Source organism: Protopterus annectens, chromosome 5.part0, assembly GCF_019279795.1.
Source record: "Protopterus annectens isolate FY-2018-M chromosome 5.part0, PAN1.0, whole genome shotgun sequence".
In the NCBI taxonomy this organism is placed as follows: Eukaryota; Metazoa; Chordata; order Ceratodontiformes; family Protopteridae; genus Protopterus; species Protopterus annectens.
In genome coordinates this window covers 117,478,542-117,495,543 of record NC_056735.1, presented here as the reverse complement: position 1 = coordinate 117,495,543, position 17,002 = coordinate 117,478,542, and positions in this window count along the sequence as shown.

Below are 17,002 nucleotides of genomic sequence, written 5' to 3'. Positions count from 1 at the left end.
CAAACACACGGGCTCTTCCCTTGACTCTGCCTGTACAACAATATGATGGTTTTCATCTTCTCCTTCATATACTGCTGGTGCATACACACATGAACTATCTCTCTCTCTCTCTCTCTCTCTCTCTCTCTCACTCTCTCTCTCGCTCTCTCTGTCTCTCTCTCTCTCTCGCTTCTGACCCTGCTAAGTTTAGCAAAATGAATGCCCTGGTGTGTGCATCTCGATCTGCATAAGCTGCTTGTATAAAAATATTGTACTCTTGTTCAAATATTCTCCAATTCTCTGTAATATTCTGATCAAATACAAGAGGAAGGGACTTTCAAAATCTGTCTGCCATATTAACACATACCAGTGAAGGGTTTTGAAAATAAGCATGAACATGCACACATGCCAGAAATTCATGCCAGTATTTGTAACTTTGTCTAATAATGCCTTTGTGCTTCTGAAATTATACCTTTTGGGCTTCTCAAAATTAAGCTAATGGACAAACTCGTAGTACCTTTGAATAATTGGACTTTGTGAAATAAGTCTCTTGGGCACTATAATACTCTCATAATTATTGCTTTATTAAAGTCATTTATCATAATTTTAAAAAGCATTTCAAATAACTGCATGATGCAAATAAACCTGGGTCTCTTTCCCCAAAGTCAATAACATTTTGAAGTAGTTGAACTTTGTGAATAAGCTGTACACAGCACATTGAAATTTCCTCAAAATGGCAATACCTTGCTAGGCAACTCTTTACAATGCAAGAAACACTCTGTAATGGTGGCACTTTGCAAATAGAAGAAACAAAAATGGCCAGCAAAGTTGAGCAGTCGAATATGCAACCCAAAACAAGATAGTGAATAATCAGACTTTTATTATTTAAAAAAATAAAAAACAGACCGGTTTCAGCAAAATGGTGCCTTCTTCAGTGTTGAGCAAACAATCATGATAATCACAATAAAATATACAAATTTATACAGAGTGCTAACCAATAAGCACATGAATGTGCTGTTGAAACTCATGAATAATACATGATGTATTATGAACTGGCTAACACTATACCAGAGACCATGGCTAATATTTGTGTTATACCCCAAACAGATGATTCCAAAGACATCACAAAAACAAAATCATAATAGACTATGGAACCATAAAGGATATAATTATACATAATAAAATATGTACATCCATAGTCATGATTACATTAAATATGTAAATATATATAAATGAAAGAAAAGGAACTGTAAGGGGCCCATTTCAAAAACAGACATAGTGAATAACTCTAGCTAAGCCATGAAATATATAAATTATTTTATTATATAAAAAAGATATGCATTAAATGATTAGGAAAATATTATACCTGACATAGTTGATGAATAAATTGGGAGTCTATGCACCCTTCTCCATTGACTGAGTGTTACAGATGATCATTGAGACCAGGTGGAAAAAGTGCGCCCAAAGTGATTATCCAGTACTTTTCCTTGTGGTTGAGGATACCATGCCACCCTTGTGGGTTGCTGTGATCACCCACTATTCGGTCAATAATCATAAACATGAACTGTGCTTGTTGATGTTTTAAAACATGTCGATATAGGGCATTAGTCTCCCTTTTTGTTTTTAATGTCACTTCGATGTTCATTTATTCGTGATCTGAGTGGCCTAGAAGTCTGACCAACATAGAATGCTCCACAGTGACAAGATGCCAGGTAAACAACCCAATCACTGCTACAGTTCCCAAAAATTTTGCAGTCAAAGACCTTACTAGTGTTGCGATTCAAAAGTTCTGAGACTTGGTAATCTGTTTACAAGACCCACAGTGGCCACATGGATGTGTACCCAATAGTTCATGTCCCATTATTGTAAGCTGTTTATGAATTGCTCCACCACTACCAATATGTTTGTAATGAGAGAGATGGGACCCCAATGTTTTGCCTTTTCTATATGAAAATTGACATTCCTCCCCCAGAAAAGATCTGAGTTGTTCATTGCCTAATAGGATATTCCAATGTCTGTTTATGATATCCCTAATCACATAATAGTTCCTACCATATGTTGTAATAAATATGATAGTGGGTGATCTAGAGTCACCAGAAGAAGTCTTATAATCTAGCAATCTGTTCCTATTCATCTGAGAGGATCGTGTCCATGCTGTGTTGATATCTGCAAAGTTATACCCCCCACTGGCAAATCTGCGACATAAGTCAAGACTAGCAATGTCATAGTCTGATTTGGTAGAACTAAGGCATTTCATGCGCATAAATTGTGAAACCGGGATGTTTCTGATGGTATGACGTGGGTGCATGCTCGATGCATGCAATAGAGTATTATATTGGGGGTATTTGTGAAACACTCTGGTAGCCACTGTATGATCATGATTTCTTGAAATAGTTACATCCAAAAAATGAATGGTCTGCATATCAAAGGTAATAGAAAATTCAATTCCCCAGATGTTGCCATTGAGATATTCTGCAAATTCATGCAAATATCCCACATCCGCACGCCATACCATCCAACAGTCATCCAGGTACCTACGCCAGATGTCCATTTCTACCAGGTATATATTGTGAGATGCATCATAAATCATGCACTCTTCAAAAAATGCCATAAACAGGTCGGCATAAATGGGTGCAAAAGATGCTCCCATAGCTGTACCTTGTAGTTGCCAATAGCATTGTCCTTGAAAATAAAAAACATTTTTGTGGAGTACATGTTCCGACATGCAAATCAATAATGTCTTGAACCCTGGTGAGTATAAACCAGCCCTATCCAACCAATATTTAAGGGCTTGCAAGCCAGCCCAATGTGGTATACTGGTATACAAGGCCTTGACATCCAGTAAGCACATTAGCCACCCAGGCTCTAGTTGTGTGTCCTCAATGATTTTGAGGAACTGTCTAGTGTCCTGTAGCCTTGCCCTGACCAAACCCAAAAGAGGTTTGAGATATTGTGTCAGGAAGGCTGACAAGGGTTCAGTCAAAGAAGCAATGCCTGAAACAATTGGTCTTCCTGGAGGTTTGGTTAGTGATTTGTGAATCTTGGGTAATAGATACATTATCTGCTTACGGGGGTCCTTAACCGAAAGTTGTAAAACACATTTTTTGCTGATGATGCCCTCCTCACATGCTAGATTCAGAAAAGAGTCAATATCATGCCAAAAATTCGGGGTTGGGTCTATGGCCATGTTCATGTAACATGCTGTATCTGATAGCTGGGATAAACCCTCTTGAAGGTAATCACTCATGTTTTGTACAACCATAGCCCCACACTTATCTGCTGGTAATACAACTATGTCTTTGTTGTTTCGTAGCTGTTGGAGGGCAATGCTCTCCTGCTGTGAAAGATTATGTCTCAACATAGTATATCCATAATTTTGAAAGTGTAGGTCCCTGAAAACTGACTGCATAAAAATCAACACATGCTTGTTCATAGGAGGCTGGAATTCAGAATTGCCAAATCTAAATTCATTAGATCTTTGAGATGTGTCATCTGCAAAAAACAACTTAAGGTTAAGACTACGACAAAAATCAATGACATCTGTAACTATGTGGTATTCATTAGAAAAAAAGCCAGGTATAAAACTAAGCCCTTTATTCAAAAGAATTTGTTGATCACCAGACAAACTTACATTGGATAAATTTAAAACATTTTGGTTGAGTTGTTCATCTTGACTTATGTTAGAAAGTTCTGGATCAAGCCCTCCAGGGAATGCTCTAATGGGTCTTTTCTTATGTTTCCTTCCTCCTCTGTGTTTGGAACCATTTCTAAAGGGATATTTTTATTTGTTTTCTTTTTGTGTGGTGGTCCCCTTTGATAGTCAGAAAAAACTTTGAGATCCAACATATGGCATTTAAAATTGTTTAGAGCATATTCTAACAAGAATATTGCTCCCAGGGGCTTGAGAATACGGCTCCAACCACTGGTAGGTAGACCGGATGACAAGTTGAATTGTGACTGGAAGGAGGGTTTACAAATTGGGTCTATGTTATTTGTGAATGTTCTCTTACAATACTATGAGAGAATGGTAGATGTGAACATTCAGGAGGTTAAAACATTGTGTTGTGATTGTAAAAAATTTGAGTCCCTACCAAAATTTCAGGATAACATCAAGAAGTTATCCAAAGAATGGACAAACCACGAAAAAATTATCAAAGAAAGAAAGATTAAAAAATTTCACAGAGATTATTCTGACTATCAAAGGGGACGTCCCTTTGAGCTTAATCGTTCTGTCAGATTTGCAGAGGTTGGTCAGGGGCCTGCCTCTGGTCACCCCAAGAAAAGACCAAGATCTATTCTGAAAAATAGGGATGGGTTCAAAAACAGCACTTCAGGAGAGGATTCTCTCTTACAGATTATGACAGCTCAGGGGATAGGGGATCACCACACAAAAAGAAAACAAATAAAAATATCCCTTTAGAAATGGTTCCAAACACAGAGGAGGAAGGAAACGTAAGAAAAGACCAATTAGATCATTCCCTGGAGGGCTTGATCCAGAACTTTCTAACATAAGTCAAGATGAACAACTCAACCAAAATGTTTTAAATTTATCCAATGTAAGTTTGTCTGGTGATCAACAAATTCTTTTGAATAAAGGGCTTAGTTTTATACCTGGCTCTTTTTCTAATGAATACCACATAGTTACAGATGTCATTGATTTTTGTCGTAGTCTTAACCTTAAGTTGCTTTTTGCAGATGACACATCTCAAAGATCTAATGAATTTAGATTTGGCAAATCTGAATTCCAGCCTCCTATGAACAAGCATGTGTTGATTTTTATGTAGTCAGTTTTCAGGGACCTACACTTTCAAAATTATGGATATACTATGTTGAGACATAATCTTTCACAGCAGGAAAGCATTGCCCTCCAACAGCTACGAAACAACAAAAACATAGTTGTATTACCAGCAGATAGGGGTGGGGCTGTGGTTGTACAAAACATGAGTGATTACCTTCAAGAGGGTTTATCCCAGCTATCAGATACAGCATGTTACATGAACATGGCCATAGACCCAACCCTGAATTTTAAGCATGATATTGACTCTTTTCTGAATCTAGCATGTGAGGAGGGCATCATCAGCAAAAAATGTGTTTTACAGCTTTCAGTTAAGGACCCCCGTAAGCAGATTATGTATCTATTACCCAAGATTCACAAATCACTAACCAAACCTCCAGGAAGACCAATTGTTTCAGGCATTGCTTCTTTGACTGAACCCTTGTCAGCCTTCCTGACACAATATCTCAAACCTCTTTTGGGTTTGGTCAGGACAAGGCTACAGGACACTACACAGTTCCTCAAAATCATTGAGGACACACAACTAGAGCCTGGGTGGCTAATGTGCTCACTGGATGTCAAGGCCTTGTATACCAGTATACCACATTGGGCTGGCTTGCAAGCCCTTAAATATTGGTTGGATAGGGCTGGTTTATACTCACCAGGGTTCAATATGTTATTGATTTGCATGTCGGAACATGTACTCCACAAAAATGTTTTTTATTTTCAAGGACAATGCTATTGGCAACTACAAGGTACAGCTATGGGAGCATCTTTTGCACCCATTTATGCCGACCTGTTTATGGCATTTTTTGAAGAGTGCATGATTTATGATGCATCTCACAATATATACCTGGTAGAAATGGACATCTGGCGTAGGTACCTGGATGACTGTTGGATGGTATGGCGTGCGGATGTGGGATATTTGCATGAATTTGTAGAATATCTCAATGGCAACATCTGGGGAATTGAATTTTCTATTACCTTTGATATGCAGACCATTAATTTTTTGGATGTAACTATTTCAAGAAATCATGATCATACAGTGGCTACCAGAGTGTTTCGCAAATACCCCCAATATAATACTCTATTACATGCATCGAGCATGCACCCACGTCATACCATCAGAAACATCCTGGTTTCACAATTTATGCGCATGAAACACCTTAGTTCTACCAAATCAGACTATGACATTGCTAGTCTTGACTTATGTCGCAGATTTGCCAGTAGGGGGTATAACTTTGCAGATATCAACACAGCATGGACACGATCCTCTCAGATGAATAGGAACAGATTGCTAGATTATAAGACTTCTTCTGGTGACTCCAGATCACCCACTATCAAATTTATTACAACATATGGTAGGAACTATTACGTGATTAGGGATATCATAAACAGACATTGGAATATCCTATTAGGCAATGAACAACTCAGATCTTTTCTGGGGGAGGAATGTCAATTTTCATATAGAAAAGGCAAAACACTGGGGTCCCATCTATCTCATTACAAACATATTGGTAGTGGTGGAGCAATTCATAAACAGCTTACAATAATGGGACATGAACTATTGGGTACACATCCATGTGGCCACTGTGGGTCTTGTAAACAGATTACCAAGTCTCACAACTTTTCGAGTCGCAACACTAGTAAGGTCTTTGACTGCAAAATTTTTGGGAACTGTAGTAGTGATTGGGTTGTTTACCTGGCATCATGTCACTGTGGAGCATTCTATGTTGGTCAGACTTCTAGGCCACTCAGATCACGAATAAATGAACATCGAAGTGACATTAAAACAAAAGGGGGACTAATGCCCTATATCGACATGTTTTAAAACATCAACAAGCACAGTTCATGTTTATGATTATTGACCAAATAGTGGGTGATCGCAGCAACCCACAAGGGTGGCATGGTATCCTCAACCACAAGGAAAAGTATTGGATAATCACTTTGGGCGCACTTTTTCCACCTGATCTCAATGATCATCTGTAACACTCAGTCAATGGAGAAGGGTGCATAGACTCCCACTTTATTCATCAACTATGTCAGGTGTAATATTTTCCTAATCATTTAATGCATATCTTTTTTATATAATAAAATAATTTATATATTTCATGGCTTAGCTAGAGTTATTCACTATGTCTGTTTTTGAAATGGGCCCCTTACAGTTCCTTTTCTTTCATTTATATATATTTATATATTTAATATAATCATGACTATGGATGTACATATTTTATTATGTATAATTATATCCTTTATGGTTCCATAGTCTATTATGATTTTGTTTTTGTGATGTCTTTGGAATCATCTGTTTGGGGTATAACACAAATATTAGCCATGGTCTCTGGTATAGTGTTAGCCAGTTCATAATACATCATGTATTATTCATGAGTTTCAACAGCACATTCATGTGCTTATTCGTTAGCACTCTGTATAAATTTGTATATTCTATTGTGATTATCATGATTGTTTGCTCAACACTGAAGAAGGCACCATTTTGCTGAAACCGGTCTGTTTTTTATTTTTTTAAATAATAAAAGCCTGATTATTCACTATCTTGTTTTGGGTCGCATATTCGACTGCTTAACTTTGCTGGCCATTTTTGTTTCTTCATGGTTTGGTTAGGCCGTGCATCCCCCCTCGTGCATAGCATTTGGTTTGGACTGGACTTTGCAAATAGAGTCACCCAGCACAAGAAACTTCAGAATGGCTAAAGTTTGACTGTATTTCATGAAATACTTGCACTTTGCACACAATAAACTCTTCAGAATACATGCACAGTAATAAACACACATTGTAAGCACTTTTACACAGTTTGAGATACTTCAAATAACTTTAGTTATACCTTTGATAAAATAAGAAGTTGTAGATATGCCAATACACATGCAGTTGCCTTCCTTTATTTGTGCTAAATGTGCCCTTTTTGTTCTTGTTATATTCGTTTTCCTTGTTTAAGCCCTTTTCATGCCCCGTTGTACTTTTCTTGTGCTCGGTTTACTCTAAACATGCCCGTTTTGCCTCAAACACACTTGTTTTACTTTAAATATGGTCATTTTGCTTTTCTGTTAATCATTTCATCAGATACCTTTGTTGGAAACATTTCCCCTCGTTAGTAAACCTTTTGTGCCTCCCGTTGCTTAATAATGCGATTTGCGCCCTTGCAATGCGCGGTTTCTCTGTTTACAAAATAAACGCTTCCTGTTACTTCTCATTATCTTTGCTTCCTTTCGGGCTCGTTTTATGCTTTTCTCGCTTAGTTTTACCTTCACTGTCATCCTTGCACCTCATGGCTCCAAATATTATTCTCTGCGATCCCGGTTCAGACACCATTTTGGACACAGTAGAAGAGTCTTCATGGGTTCTGTTCAAGCAGCTTTATTTTATACAAACACATTATTACAGAGGTTTACAAACTTTAACTAAAGTGACTTTATATACAAACTAACAACTGCGATCATGCAAGCTCACGCTCTGGCTGCTCTTCCAAAATGGCACTAGGGACGGCACGTGTCTGGAATTTATACGTGCACGTGCAGTCTTTGTCATGCTCCTTAAAGACATAGCACACAGCACGTATACCCTGATTTACAGGTGTCTTCTATGGTAGCTACTCATAAGAAAAATTCACATGAAATCAGAATATGCATTGACCCAAGAGACATGAACAAGGCATTAAAGAAACCTCGTCATCCAATGCATACAGTTGAGAGACTGTCACACTCATGCCTCATCATCCTATGTTTACAGTCGAGGAGACTGCCACCCTCATGCCTCATCATCCTATGCATACAGTTGAAGAGACTGCCACCCTCATGCCTCATCATCCTATGTGTACAGTCGAGAAGACAGCCACATTCATGCCTCATCATCCAATGCATACAGTTGAGGATGCTGCCACCCTCATACCTCATCATCCTATGCATACAGTTGAGGACACTGCTGCCCTCATGCCAAATCCCATTGTTTTTTCTGTCTTAGATGCAAAGATTTCATTTTGGCAAGTAATGCTTGATCACAAATCTTCACTACTGACTACGTTTAGTACCCCATTTTGTAGATACCGATTCATCAATATGCCTTTTGGAATACATTTTCAATCTTTCAGCATGCAACAGAGCAACTTTTTTGGGCTCTCTGTGTGATATAATAGTTGTTGATTTACTGGTTGGAGGTAATGGTGAAGCAGAGCATGACAGAATCCTCAGGAAAGTTCTGGACAGAGCATGTGAAGTGAACTTGAAGCTTAATCCTTTAAAATGCAAATTCAGACTACCAGAAGTTACTTATGTAGGTAATTTATTTACCAGTACAGGCTTACAACCAGACCATTTCAAACAAGCAGCCATTCCTGAGATGTCATCTCCAGACAATGTCCAAGCTTTACAGCATTTCTTTGGTATGGTTAACTATTTGGGCAAATGTATCCCTAACTTTAGTGACTTATCAGCACCTTTAAGGAAGCTGACATGCAAAAATGTTGCCTGGTCATGGTTAGAACAGCACCAGAGAGCATTTGACATCCTCAAACAGCTAATTTCCAACTCGTCTACATTGAGATACTATAATGTCCACAAACCAGTAGTTCTTTCCTGTGATGCTTAAAAGTTCGGTCTTGGTGTAGTTACTCTTCAAGAGGGCAGACCTGCTGCCTATGCATCTAGAACCCTTTCCCAAACTTGAAATGCAATATGCTCAAATTGAGAAGGAACTTTTGGCAATTGTGTTCGCATGTTCGAAGTTCCATGATTATATTTATGGCCAAGCTATCCAAATCAAAACTGATCATCAACCTCTAGTCGTTATTTTAAAGAAGCCTATGCATTCAGTTCCAGCAAGACTACAAAGAATAATGCTCAGATTGCAAAAGTATAAAAGGCAAACTTCTTTATCTGTTTGATACCTTATCCAGATTGCTCAGAAATACCACGGAAAAGCTTGATGCAGAGAATTTTGACTTTGATGTTATGGAAGTGCATAATTTTTCTACCACATTGCTTGATGAGCTAAGAAATCATACAAAGTCTGATCCAATTTTGCAAAAGCTCAGCCACTTCATCAATGTAGGATGGCCGTTAAAGCAATCCTGTGTACCACCAAAAATGCAACCTTACTTTCCATACAGAAATGAGATGCTGATGGAAGATGGTATCATTTTCAAAGGTCCACAAGTTGTTGTTCCTAATTCCTTAAAACATGAATACATCCAGATTTTACCAAAAGAAGGGCGAGAGAACTAATATTTTTGGCTTCTCTAGCAAAATACATTGATAAAGTGCTTTCTTCTTGTTCAGTATGTAATATTTCTAAACTGCATTTGCAAAAAGAGCTACTTTATCTAAGCCAGATTCCTGAACTACCTTGGTTAACAATAGCCACTGTCATATTTGAGTGGAACAATCAGCATTACTTAGTGTTGGTAGACTCTTACTCTTATTGGTTTGAAATTGGTTTGCTACCTAACCTAATATCTGTTGCTGTTATTGCTAAAATGAAATGTCATTTCTCAGTCCATGGTAGTCCATACAAAGTTATTTCTGACAACAATACCCAGTTTACCAGTCAATTGTTTCAGAGATTTGCTAAACAGGGGAATTTTATCCATGTTACTAGTAGTCCTGAATATCCAGAGTCAAACGGCCTTGCTGAACATGCAGTACAGAGTCCAAAGCAATTACTAGAGAGGTCAAAGCATGACAATACCGATATCTTCTTAAATTTACTTAATCTCAGAAATATACCCAGTGACAACCTACTTGGCTTGGCTGCTCAGATACTGCTATCTAGGCAAACCAGAACAGCCTTGCCTATCAGTTCTTGTTGTTTGTTGGTGCCTAATGCTAAAAACACCAGAACAATCAAAGCCCAACTTTTTAGGAAGTGTTCTTTTCAGAACTTCAGCTATGATAAAATGAGCAGATTTTCTGTCCGTTGAAAGGAGAGACAGTGAGGATGCAAACTGTGAAAAGCTTTGATCAAACTGGCCAAGTGAGAGGTATATGTGTCATGCCAAGATCTTCCTTAGTGGAATCAGAGGGTATAGAATATAGGAGAAACTGCAGGCATCTTCTTCTTGTATCACAAATTATATTGCAGCATCATACCTGAGATACAGACTCTAGATTTCAGAGCAACCCTGACAATGTTCATACTGTAAAATATGTCTCAGTATCCATTCCCATTCCTGATGACGTCCCAGATATCCCCAAAGTTGAACATTCCTTGAAGACAGTTCCCATTGCTAGATCCAATTCTGACTTTCATGTTACATGATCAGGTCATATTTCTAGACCTAGTGTAAAATACACAGCAACTTGGACATGATTGTTTTATATGTGTCTAATTTCATATGACTGCACGTCAGATAATTAGTTCTGTATAATTGCATGTCAAAAGATCATTTCTGTGAATTGCATGTTATTGAATACTGTCATTTCATATAAGGACTATTTCTCAAAGAGGGAGGATATAGATGTACTTTTAAGAAGCATTTCCAGATGTACCATGTGCATATAAATAGCACATGCAGGCAGCAGTGCCATTTTCAGAGAACAGCCAGAGTGTTAACATGTATGAGTGTGGTAGTCAGTCTGTCTATAGTTTATTTAAGTCTAAGTTATAAAGTCTCATTGCTTTTTTTTTTTTTTTTTTTTAATATTTTTATTCATTTCCAAAAACAAGAAAACATGAATGCAGGTTATTTATGACAATGAAGTATTTACAAATTATTTAAAAAGGTAGGCTACAACCTCTAAACAGATATCAAACATTAAAACCAAAATAAAGTATTTACAAGGGTGTCTATTGTTGACATATAATTGACTTTCTATACAATTGTTTCCTGATTATAATCTGCTGCAGTCATTATTCTCCAGTATTTCGGTTACTTTTTGCCATGCTACGTATAATGATGTAGTTCTTTCAGTTCTTCCTTTAATAGTGTTCATTTCCAATTGCGATACTGCTGACACCATATTCATGAATTGCTTAAAAGTTGGAGAAGCTTTGGATTTCCAGTTTGATGTAATGTTCTTCCTTGCAATAGCTAGGAGAGTCCATAAGATTACATATTTTGTTCTTGGCACACAGTCAGGTACAGGTGCATTAAACAAATTAATAGATTTGGAAATCTGGAATTTATCATTGAATACCATTTGCAGAAAATAATTTATTTTATCCCAGTATGGTTTAATCAAATGGCATTCGTAGAACATATGTTGCCAGTCTGCTTTTATTGATAAATCACATCTCCAGCAGCCAATATTTTTCTTAAACATAAGTTCCATTTTATGAGGGGTTACATAAGATCTGTGTATGAATTGCCATGTTAAAAGTCTCCAATGTAATGAAAGTGATGTCTGCTTTGGAGAGAGAAGAATTAGTTTTTTATCTCTGTCATTTGGCACATGTCCATTAACTGATCTATAATAATTCCATATTTTGTCATTATTATGCTTTTTTTTCTTTTTCTTTGTTTTATAAATAGATGATAAGTATCCCTTTCCAGTAATGGGTTGATTCGTTACTAATATTATATGTTCTATAAGGTTAGGAACATTTTGTCTTATTGATGGTTGCATTGTTTCTTGTTTGCTTAATATATACTGTCTTAATTCTTGTACATGTAACCACAAACTATCTTCCATATTTAATTTCTGTTTAATCTGGTCTATTGTCAGAGGTTTTCCAGAGTTTAGCAATTGATGCCAATATATTACTCCCTTTTCTTTAAGCATGTTGACTACTTCCATATTAAATGTTATTATATTACTTTGTGTGTACGCTACTGGATATAAAAGAAATGACCATGCTTTAATATCAGGATTGCTATTAATAAGATTTTGGAAAATTTTTAATGTATAAGTAATGTATTTGGAACTTATATTTTTATTCTTATGTATCATCATATATTCCTTCATCAGCCATAGAAAATTGTTTGGTATGAAATCTGTATACTTATTTGCTACTACAAATCCTGATTTTAACCAGATTCTCTCATGAACTAGCTTCCATTTTGATGTATATTTTGTATTTAGCCATAATGATATTGTTTTAATAATGGATGAATGCAAATATATTTCTATGTCTGGTAAACCTATGCCACCTATATCCCAACCATCTAGATGATACTTCATAGCTATCCTTAGTTTTTTTGGATACCATAGGAATCTTACCATTAAATCATTTAATTGTTTTAGGTGCGATTTAGCTGATGGCAAAGAACAAGCTTGTATGACATAAAGAATTTTTGGAAATATGATCATTTTAATTATATAAAGCCTTCCTTCCATTGAAAAGAAGAATTTATTCCATCTTTGTATTAGATTTTTAATATTATTTAAGGTCTCTTTATAATTTGTTTCAATTGTAGTATCTAGGTTGTTAGTTATTATAATTCCCAAGTATTTAATTATATTATTGGTAGAGATATATTTATGGTATTTTTTATTTAGATCTTTTTTATTAGTATTTATAAGCAATACATTTGTTTTGTTCTCATTAAATTTAAGACTTGAAAAGTTTTGAAAGTTTTGAATTGAGTCCCACAATGCTTTTAAACTGCTATTATTATTTTTTAAGGTAATTAAAATATCATCAGCAAAAAGTTGAATTTTAAGCTCTAGGCTGTTGTCTAGTTGTATTCCTTCAATATTTTTATCCATACGTATATTATTTGCTAAGGGTCCAATGACTAGAGCAAACAATAATGGAGAAAGAGGGCAGCCTTGTTTTGTGCCCTTAGTTATTTTAACAGATTTAGACAGACAAGATCCCAGTTTTATATAAGCCAATGATTTTTCATATAATGATTTTATTAACAAAGTGAAGTTGTTTGAGAAGCCATATTCTTCTAAAACTAACCACAGATAATCCCAGTTCACTGAATCAAATGCGCTATTTATGTCTAAGCTAATAACATTCATTTTGTTTTTTGTGACATTTATATAATCAATTAAGGAAAGAATTCTTTTAATGTTATCATAAGTGTTCCTATCTTTTATAAAACCTGTTTGATCCTCCTCTATCAAAAGTGGTAGTAATTGTTTTATTCGAGCAGCATGTATTGCCATAAAAATTTTATAATCCATATTAAGAAGTGAAATGAGTCTGTATGATGAACATTCACAGGGATCTTTATTTTGTTTCAGAATTGATGATATTAATGTGTACTTCCAAGAAGGAGGAATGTCTTTACCATTTTTAACTGATGTAAAGACATTCAATAACAACAGCAAAGCCTCATTTGATAGTAATTTAAACCTTTCTGGGGTGATATTATCTATACCTGGAGCTTTGTTTAATTTTAGCTTATTTACTTCAGCTTTAAGTTCTGTCATTGTTATTTGTTTATCTATTAGTTGTACCTGCTCCTCTAATAACCTAACTTTAACATTGTTTTTGAGAAAAGCTTTCAATGCTGAATGTGTTTCTGTTTTCTCATTTTGATTATTAAGTTTATGAAAAAATAGCCTAAAAGCTTCTAGTATTCCTTCTAAATCAGATACTTTATTTTTGGTTTCTATATTATGTATTTCCTTGATTTGATTTGTTTTAATAATCTTTTTAGTCCTATTTGCTATTCTTTGTTGGTTTTTAGGGTTCATTGAATAGTAACATAGTTTAATTTTTCTAAGTTGATCATTGTTTTGTGGTGTAGCGTCTCTGAGTATTTTTATTAGTATCTTCTAGTTCTTTTATTAAGTTGGTGTTTCCATTTTGAATATCAAGCTTTAAATTATCTACTTTTGACTGTAATTCCATTAATTCCTCATTCCACTGTTTTGTTTATTTTTATACCATCCCACCGCTCTTCCATATAGGTATGCTTTCAATGCATCCCATATATATATATTTCAGATACATCTTTTGTAAGATTGATATCTAGGAATGTTTGTGTCTCTTTAATATAAAATTCCTTAAAATCTTTGAGATTTGTTATGTAAGATGGTATTCTTGTTACTGATATCCTTCTCTTGAAACATAAGTCTATCTCAAATGTTATGGTGTTATGGTCCGAAAATGGACATGAAATTGTCTTGACTTTATTTAATTTAGAGGTTAAATCCTTTGTTATGTACACTCTATCTATTCTAGAGTATGTATTATGTCTATGGGAAAAATGTGTAAAGAATAGTGAATCTGGGATAGCATACTCATTTATGTCAAACTATATTAAAAGTTTCAACAAACTCAGATAACAACTTTGTTAAAGGTGATTTCTTACGTGTAGTTTTAGTATTTGTGTCAGTTTCTTTTATAATGCAATTGAAATCTCCAGCTATGATTAAATTGCCTTTGGTATGTTGTACAATGTCTTCTAAGTGTTGTTTAGCCACTCTAACACCTAGTCCTGGTATCCAATAAATATTCACTAATGTATATATTATTTCATTGATAGATATTGTCACTAGACAAAACATTCCTGAGTTGTCATGGAACGTGTTGATGATTTTAGGCATTAAAGTAGTGTTTTTCCACAAAATTGCTACTCCCCTTTGCTTCTGATTATAGGTGGAACTTACTAGTATTGTATAATTTTTATTGTTTATTTTATTTATGTCTTCCTGTGTAAGGTGTGTTTCCTGTAAAAATACTAGTTGCTTCACATAGCTTTAAATATCTATAAAGACTTCCCTTTTGCAGCTATTATTTAAACCATTTACATTAAGAGATATACATTTTGCAATTGGATTTATATTAGCTTTGCTTTTATCCATATTCATATACTCGTAATAATGTGTAGATGCGTGTACATGAAGAGAATGACTTGTTCTTTCTTCTTCCAACAGTATTACAATAGATTATAGACACCCAATAAAAGTAAATTACAAGATCATAACTGAGAACAATATAAGATAAACAACCACCAAACCCCTCCATGAGAAAAAACATCTCATCCTTGAATGATCTAATCATTCAAGCGATCTCTCTAAGTCTGCATTTCAGCATCCTCCCCCAGCCCCACCATATGGTAGTTTTATAATGAAAAGTATCTTATATATCTTTTAAGTATACATGTATCTGTCTTTACAGATTACTTAAATACAGTCTTTATCTATTTTTAATATTTTATAAAACACTAAGGCAACACAGCTATATATAGATTTAATACTTAACTATTTGGTTTTGTTTAAATTGTAAAGGAAAATCTTTTATTTTAATATATCTTTTGTGTAGCAATAACAGTTATGCATCTTAAAAATAATATGCTTGCTGTCTATCTCCCTTATAGTGTGAGTGGCATTCATAGGTATCAAATTTATTGTAATGGTCTATATATATATATATATATATATATATATATATATATATATATATATATATATATATATACATATATCTACATATATATATACATACACATACACACACATATATATATACACACATACATACATACACACATATATGCATACATACATAAAAAAAAAATGTTAAGCATTATATGCATCAGTTAACCATGCCACAAGTTGATTAAATCAGAAAGTATCCATAACAATGAATATAACATTACATTTGTATTGTCATTTATCAGTAATCTTATAGTTTTCTTTTAATTCAAAAAGTCATATTTTAGTGGTATGAATGCTACTAATTTGTGTTTGGCATTGGTATTATATAGTTTAAGACTATATTTCTTAGCAATTCCTATATATTTATTAGTGCCACTGGCATATTTCATCGCTAGTGTACCACATATGTCATATGTCAAATAGCAATTCATACTCCTTATGATATTACAGGATTTATCTGCAGTGTTATAACTGTAAGGTTGGAAAATATAAGAAGCAAAGTAGGCTTTAAATATGCTATAACACAATTGTTTGGTATTTATTACTGTCAACTCTTCTACATACACAGGAAAAGATAACCTTATATAACCATCAACCATTTTCCTTCATTTTTCTCTTCATCCTTCTATTCTCCATTTTTAATAAATATTTGTTTCTATTGTGGCTTCTTTAAATTTAGTGAGGGTACTCCATATCATATTATAGATAATATACAACGTTCAAACAGAGAACATGCCCAATATAGAGACATATTCTCAACTCAAGTGGTCCACACCATACATTTATAACACTGCAGTCAGAAATATACTAATGAATATGCAATAACTAGCAGCTTTGCAGCATGTGTGTGTCTCTAACAAGTACATACCTATAGGATATTAAAAAGAATAGATAGCACGCTCTTGTTTCATAACTAACAAATGCACACAGCCTGGTATTTACTTTCATAGACAGAAATTAG